This window comes from Psammomys obesus, unplaced genomic scaffold, assembly GCF_907164565.1.
Source record: "Psammomys obesus unplaced genomic scaffold, mPsaObe1.curated_primary_1811, whole genome shotgun sequence".
Lineage (NCBI taxonomy): Eukaryota > Metazoa > Chordata > Mammalia > Rodentia > Muridae > Psammomys > Psammomys obesus.
The window spans coordinates 18,674,740-18,682,576 of NW_026596040.1; the positions used below are offsets into that span (position 1 = coordinate 18,674,740).

Consider the following 7,837-nt stretch of genomic DNA (forward strand, 5'->3'; position numbering starts at 1 on the left):
AAGAATGTCCTTAAAGTAGATTTTTAACTAATGGAAGCCCATGATTTTTGTGGTTATTGAGAGAATGAAGTCGATCTCAGGCAGAAGCCTTGAAGGTCTGATGCTTAACCAATGGAAGTATGACTGACGCGACAACGTCTGAGGAAAATCAGACAGTAACATCGCAATCACACACAGTTAGTTGTACAGCATTCTGTGGTCCCTATTTAAAAGCCAGCCTAGGGAATATAAAGTTTGGAAAGAATTCAGAAAAGAACTTAGAGATTATTAAAGACGAAAGGCATAAGGCTACCGTGAACAATTTAAGTGGAATTGTATAAATTCTTATTGTTTCAGAATTCATGATGAATCGTCCAACACAGCTGTGTGGAGGAAGGAAGATCTAATTCCAGCCGTTCAAACTGTACATATCTTCTAAAAGAAACGGCTAAACTTGGCTCTAAGCAGAAGTCCAGAGCTTGAGCAGGTGTTCTTTGGTTAATGCCTGACTTTTTGAAGCAAGAATAGAGGGAAAGGAAATGCATCAACCCACTCATACTAAGTAAGCAGTGAAGGAGTTGGTTTACAAAGAGGTTGTCCCAGGGGATTGGAGAGCTGAACACTAGGGAGTTGTAAACATAGGCCAAGTACTCATCTCTCTAACAAACACAAGAACGGTTTCAGCCTGCAGCCTGTGGAGTTGCTAAAGGACAGCCGTGGGGCCTTTCCGATTCCACCTCTCTGAGTCTTGTAGGCTATAATGGTATTTGAAGATCAGGCCTCCTTGGCAAGGCAAGCCACAGCAATGTAGGCTGTTTCTGACCCATTACTTTCTAACCACATGGAAGAATAAATACAGGAGTGAGGGTTGGTCAGAATGTTCCCTCAACTGTAAGTGTTGGCACAGCCAAGACAGGCCACACCCTCGTCACCCAGTGTCAGTGGGCTGAAGCACAGAGAATCCATCAGCACTGAATTACAGCTCTGTAAGATGTTTGTCTGTCCTATTGTTTTATGGTGTATGTATGAGACGAGGAGATGGAGGGAGGGACGGAGGGAGCGATGGGAGGAGGGAGAGGGAGGGTAAATGAAACTAATTGGAAAGGAAACAGGTTTAAAATCAGGGGGAAGAGCCTTCATGTTTTCTTGAGGTCACACTCACCTCATACATTGATTCTAATGCTGGACCCTGAAATGTAGCCCCCTGGTTCTGAGAGCCTTGGGGTCTGGAGCATGCTCAGGTCTTTGCCTGTTGCTCACAGATAAGGTGTCTTCTTAGGCAGGAGCTCCACTTTAGTCTCCCTGGGCTGCTTAGTAATGGTGTTGTCTCCCCAGGGATGACAGGGAAGAGTTGACAGGCCCAAGGGCGGGCTTTGCTATCCCTCAGCCATCAGTTCGGCGGCGTGTGGTTGCTGACTGCGCTTTCACTTCAACACAGAAAGTGGTAAGTCTCCCCCCTCCCCCGCAAAAAAACCCTCCAAAACAAAACAAAACAAAACAAAACAAAACAAAGGGAAGTTTTTTCTTAAGGACGATGTTGAAGTATTTTTTCATGGTTTTTCCCCCCTTAAAAACAAGAATTTCATCCTAAAATACGGATAGAAGTAACTTGAGGATTGTGCCATGCAGCTAGAGTCTGAATTTGACAATAGCTTTCTCCACAGAAGTCTGTTTTATTCACCAAGTGGTCTCAGGTGCTCTGTTTGGGAGTGGAGGTGGGGCTGTCAAAGCCACAGTTGTCCCCTGTGACCAAAGCCATATGATACCTGGCCACCTACTGAGCAGAAAATTTACAGATATGGTGAAAATATGATTTGGTTCTTTTAAAGTAATTTTTCTCTCTCTCTCCCTTTCTCTCCTACAATTGTTGTTTTGTAAGTTGTTTTATTTTCTTTAGGGAAAGGACTTTTAGTCTCCCCACTGCTATGTGGTACCCTTCCCTAAAAGTCTTTCCATTGGTTGAGCTGGCTTGAAGGTCATAAACCTTAATCAATACATGGGCTGGTTGCTGCAAGGTGCTAATTGACACCCTCTAAGAGGAACAATGTCAACAATCAATAGAGAAGACAGAGCATAGGTAGATTTATGGCTTTGATTTTGAGAGGGTGCGGGAATGCCCAGTGACGCTCTCCCCTGCACTCCTTTTGAATGTTAATGTTTTCTTGAGGATGATTTAGACTCGCTGCGAGGACACTGCCTCTACTCACTGAAGCAGAATCCTCGGAAGAGTTGCTCAGGCAGAACTGAAATCATGACTTGCCTCAAAGAAGCAGCTCTATCGGCCCGCTAATGATGCCTCACACAGAGAGCCGATGCTCCTTTAACTCCAGGCTTTAATGCGAAGTTTCTGAGCCTGAGACAACAGCTTTAGAGCTGGGGTGTGCCATCAGCTGCTCGCAGCTAGCTCCCTGTCTACCGCTTGAACTCAGGCTGGCCGGCTTGCAGAATGGAAACTAGACAGGCTTCTACCTACCTGTAACCGTGTTCCACCAGGAGATGGATCAAGCATTTGCTTAGCCACATCCAGGTACTTGAGCATAACTGTGTCTTTGAGCTAATTAGATGCTTTTTCCTGTAACTTTGTAATTTATGCATGAGCAACAATCACAGATACCTTTCGGGTCTAAGTTCTGGATTTAAATTTGACTGTTAAAAGTCTAATTAATCAGTAGCAAGAGAAAGTTAGTCCAAGAGGGTAAAATGTAACAGTGACTTTCTGATAAGAGCACGTTTAAGTTTATCGTGGTTCTGATACTGCATTTAAAAAGGTAGGAAAATAGGCTTTTTCCCCCTTTCTAAGCTGCAGTAAATTCTTCTTGAAAATTGTTTGCTCCTTGCAGTTTCCACCTTCATGTGAAACACCCGACCTTCTGAAAGTTAACAAGAATATTTTGATTTGTTTACAAGGGTTCACAAGTCAATAACCCCAGTCGGTGCTGGTGCCCCTGAGCGATGAGCAAGCACTAGGCAGCAGTAGCCTTTTGGGGTGTCTCCTATTCACTTCCTTTCTACTGCAAAACACAGGAAGAAAGAGACAGAAAACTGGGAGAAATATAAGGGCTTGTTATTTGAAGTTTACAGTTCCACCTTGCCAATGGTGCCTTCAGATTGCCCAATTGGTCTGGGTGCTGCATGGTAGCTCTCCAAGGTTTGTGGCTGGGTTGCAGCCTTGCCTTGCAGTCTCTTTAAAACTCTCTCAGCAGGTGTTAGGGGGAAGATGATATTGAGAAAGAACTATAGAAGAGACTGGGGCTCTGGCTAAAGAGCCATGTCCCCCGATGACCCAGAGGTGAGAACAGCAGTGACAGAATCCACTCCCAAACCCAAGCAGCCGTGCCTGCAGACTGATTCTGCAGAAATGAACAGAGAAGAAGCCCTCCAGCACGGCAGCAGGGAAGATACTCTGCAGAAACTGCCTGTTGACATTTGGAGCTGACCAGTTTTGCATGTCTTTAAAAATAAAAAAAATATTGCCTGTGAGGTTCCTGGTATCCTAGAGTACATTTTTTCAAGAGTATAAAATAGTATTTACTCTCAGCTGTCCTGTGAATTTTGAACCACTGGTGGGTATTTCATTGGAACAGGAGGGCTACATTTAGGAAAAATAAATATGATGCCATGTATTTATGTCAACCAAAAGTAAAGGTGGAATGGGGGAGTTAGAACATACGAAGTGCCCAGAAGTCTTAGGACATGTTTGCCTGGAGTTCTCAGCTGATAACCTGGGCCCTGAATTTTTTGAATTTATATGAAACATTTCGAGTCACTGTGTGTGTGGATGCTGTTTGCTGGGTAATATACAGGGTTTCTGGAAGATTCACAGGACTTGGCCTCTACAGTGACTGGATCGCAAGGACACTTTCACAGTCACAGGTCTTATTGCTTGAAGAGCCGTTAGTTGTTCGGTCTTCCTGAGTCAATGAGGAGACCCGAATAGAGGATCCACTCACAGTTGTAGGGGGTGATGGACAGTTGACTCACCTGGGAAGTTCATACGCCTGGAGTGGGTGAGCATGTCGGAAAGAGATGCATGGGAGAAACTTCAGCCCTGAGTGTAGGAGTGGGTCTGAGACTTTCTCTAGCATAAATAGTAAAAACTGAGTTTATGGAGCCTCAGTCCCCAGATATGTGTTACTTAAGTCCTTGCAAATCGTGGTCCTGTTTCAGTAGTCAATTCCAGGGCTATTGCAGAACACTGCAACCCTTTCGGTAAGTTTGGCTCTGCCAGACGCTGCAAACGCAGCCCTGCCTACCTAGCCAGCTCCCTTCCTGTTTGTCTAAACAGCTGTCTCCCTACCCTGCCAGATAAATATAAGTGGAGTACACAGGATCTCTTCATAGGACAAAGTGTCCTGTTGATGTAAACTGCACAAACCCTTGAGTGTTCTTGTTCAGTGAATGGGCTATGTTTACACCTAGTTTTAAAAAACACGCCAACTCACGAAATTAGGTTTCTGGCCTAGAAGTTTTAAAAATTAGGCATGGCAATTATGTGGTTTAGGGTTGCCTAAAACACAGATAGCATTGCTTCACTCTATCCAGAGGGGCATAAGGGCAAATGGATGTGACCTTCAACTCATCCCAACACTCGTGTTGGGGAAGCAGGGATGGTACTCTTTGGGTAAATGGACAGTTTATTCATAACTTTCTGTGCCTTTGTGTGCCATATCTACAGAACACAAACTGGAAATAAATCTCACTTTGCACAAAACCCTAAGAAACATTATTTCCCTGCTGCCTATTTATTGGACACCCAGAATGTGACAGGCAGAGCTGCCAATGGACTACAGCTGTCGTAGCCACCAGCCCCGCAGTGCCTTCCCGGAGGAATGCATTTGAGAACAAAGTGGGAGGCTCTAGAGTCAGAGGTCTGTGTGTATTGCCACAGAGCAAGGCAGCAAAGGCACTTGGCTGAGTGTCTGCTGGCACTCTAAAAATAAGATAGGAAATGTGTTGTGGCTCTAAGATGTACTTTGCTCAGAAAAACTATCCTTTCCTTTTTGTGAAATTGCATAATGAGATGGAGATTAGATAAAGTGTCCAGGGGCTTCCAGCGTGAGAAGGGTGCCTGTTGACAGTAATAGTCTCCATGTAAGACATGAGGATTCAGTCTGTTGTAAAGGGCTGAAATTCCTCTTCAAGAGGCAGATTATGTAAGGATGACCTCTCCACTAGTAGGGCAGTCGCTTTCGTCCGGCTGATTGTTTTATTATACTCTGGACCCCACCCATTAACAATGAAAGCCAAGAAAAACTGAAGAGCCGAATAGCCACCAGCTTGTCAAATGGCAGGATCTACGACTATTAACCTGTCACAGTGACTTGAACTGTCTGTGAGTCTTTGAAACAAGATCTGTTTTGAACGCAATGATCTCATATCTCAGCTCAACTGAATGACATGTGTTGTTTTATCCCTTCATTGACTCAGTTAGCTGGAACCTTGCATTTTGAATTCAGTTTTCTGGACTATAAAGGAGTCAGAATTTTTTTTTTTTTTAAATTTTATTTTTCTTTTTAGTTACATTTTGTTAACTCTGTGTCCCAGCTGTATCCCGCTCCCTCATTCCCTCCCCAACCCCACACTCCCTCCCTGGTCTCCTCCCTGCCCCTTTTCAAGTCCAAGTCCACTGATAGGGGAGGACCTCCTCCCCTTTCATCTGACCCTGTTTTATCAGGTATCTTCAGGGCTGGCTGCAAAGTCCTCCTCTGTGGCCTAACAGACTGCTCCTCCCCAGGGGGTGGGGGGGTGTCAAACAGCCTGCCCTTGAAATCCTGTTAGAAATAGTCCGTGTTCCCCTTACTTTGGAAAACTACTTGGTTACTGAGCTACCATGGGCCACATCCGAGCCGAAGTTCTAGGAGTCAGAAATTTGATCCGATCTATACTCCAACAGGCGATGACCCCTGATTAGCAAGGCATTCCTTTAGGAGCTTGTTGCTTACTATTGAAGGAGGCACACACCCTAGAGGCTTGCCCTGCAGGCAGAGGGGGAGGTAGCATCTTTGGTAAAGAAGAGCTGTGAGAGCTTAGCTGACAACCCTGAGAATAGAAAGAAAATACACAGGTGAAAAGAGGGAGTGGGGTGTGCACGGTGAACAGAACCTGGGGGTATGTGTTAAGGGTGTTCGAGGAGCTGTTCTAGGTGAGCTGACAAAATCAGAACATCGTCTCTGGGTGTCCTTTAGACTCCATCACCTGGGACTTTATTTTGACCAGTGTGCTGACCATGTTGCTAGAAGTCAAATGATATTTGATGCTTCTTCCATTTTAAATAGAAAAGTAAATTATTACCATAGGAGACTCCATTGCTATAGCAGTTACTTCTCTGTGGTCCAGGAAACATTAAAACATCCCAGCCCGAGGAGTCCATGGCCAGTGGACACCAGGGTACTAGAGTCTCTGGGAGAGGGAGGAGTTAGATTTGGGATAAACAGAATGCAGCGTATAAGAAGGATGGATGAACAAAGAGAAGGACAGGATGCGATTACTAAGATGAGAGAGAGAGAGAGAGAGAGAGAGAGAGAGAGAGAGAGAGAGAGGGAGAGAGCAGCAGTGAGAATGGACCCCATTCAGATGGGCCAGAGCCTACTGGAGTAATTCAGGGTACTTTCTACTTTGTCATTTTCAGAGATTGCGTGGGGCTTGACTTGTAAAAAGAGGTGTGTTATGTAATTTTTAATAGCATCTTTGAATTGAGTTTTGTGGCTTCAGTATTAAAATTAGACTTTATTTCCTCAGCAAACACAATCGGACCTAGCAGAGGGAGGACGCAGATTCTCTGCCTGGTGGGGAAAGCCCACCCGGCCTGACAATCTTGTGAGTAAGCATGTTCCTTTTTTATACTTAAAATAACTGCCATGTGCTGTTAGTAAGGCTGACGATGACCACGCCAGAACCTTCTGGAATGATTTGTCTTCTCAGATGTCTTTGTTCATTTTAAAAAAAAAATTGTTATTTCCGTTCATAAAAGGAAGATTTCATTATTTAGTTAAAAATACTACTGAACATTTTGTAAGAATAATTTTTTCTGAAACAGGAACGTGTTACTTTAAGACGTGCTTTTTAAATGTAGGTGTCTGAATATCTGTGCATTGTGGTTGTTAAGTGATAAAGTTTACTTCTTCATTCTCTGTATTTCGTCTGATTTTTTCCTTCAATGTAAACAAGCTGTCGAACATTTTAAATTCGTAAATTACCAATTAGTTGATTGCAGGTTCCAAATTAAGCAGCCTCTTTGAGAGATTTCAATCAATCAATTCTAAATGAATTTGTGAAGTACTTGGCATTTATTTGTTTCTGGGTCTCTCTGTCCCGGGATCCCTTAGTAGCCATCCCTTCTCCACCCACCATTCAGCCATTTATTCATGGCATCCACTGCAGCTCTCCCTCCTCTTTCATGTGCACCTTAATTCCACAGAGATCCTTGCCCCATCTTCCGCATTTCTTTGCTCCTTCATCCTGTCTCTTGCATCTTTTCCTGTCCCTAGTGGGGACACTTCTCATAGAAAAATTACTGCGCATAGAGTTAATGTGGCCTTTTCCTTGCTGAAATATTAACTTAGTAAGAAGATTTGGTTACTTGAACAAAATATGTTATTTTAGTAAGAATTCAGGCACTGTGGTATGCTGGAAGAAGAGTGGTTTACATTTCACAACATGCTATGCATTCAGGCGCGTTCTTTTTGAATAGGTACCAGTCTGTCTGTCTATCATCACCACCATTGTCTATCTATATGCAGGCTTCACAATGAAGGTGTCAGGCTTTACATAAGAATTAACCAGATTTTTCCTCTTACTTTTTCCTTCCTTCCTTCCTTCCTTCCTTCCTTCCTTCCTTCCTTCCTTCCTTCCTTCCTTC

The 7,837-nt window shown here is 43.9% G+C and overlaps 1 protein-coding gene across 1 annotated transcript in view; it reads left to right on the forward strand.

Annotated features, from left to right (window-relative positions):
* The first annotated feature begins 2,237 nt into the window (after positions 1-2,237).
* Ctxn3 (cortexin 3) overlaps positions 2,238-7,837 on the forward strand; it is an 11,647-nt gene continuing 6,047 nt past the window's right edge. Inside the window, exons 1-2 of the mRNA XM_055622792.1 lie at positions 2,238-2,506; positions 6,718-6,795. The gene's annotated coding sequence lies outside the window, so the exon portion shown is untranslated. The remainder of the gene's footprint in view (positions 2,507-6,717; positions 6,796-7,837) is intronic.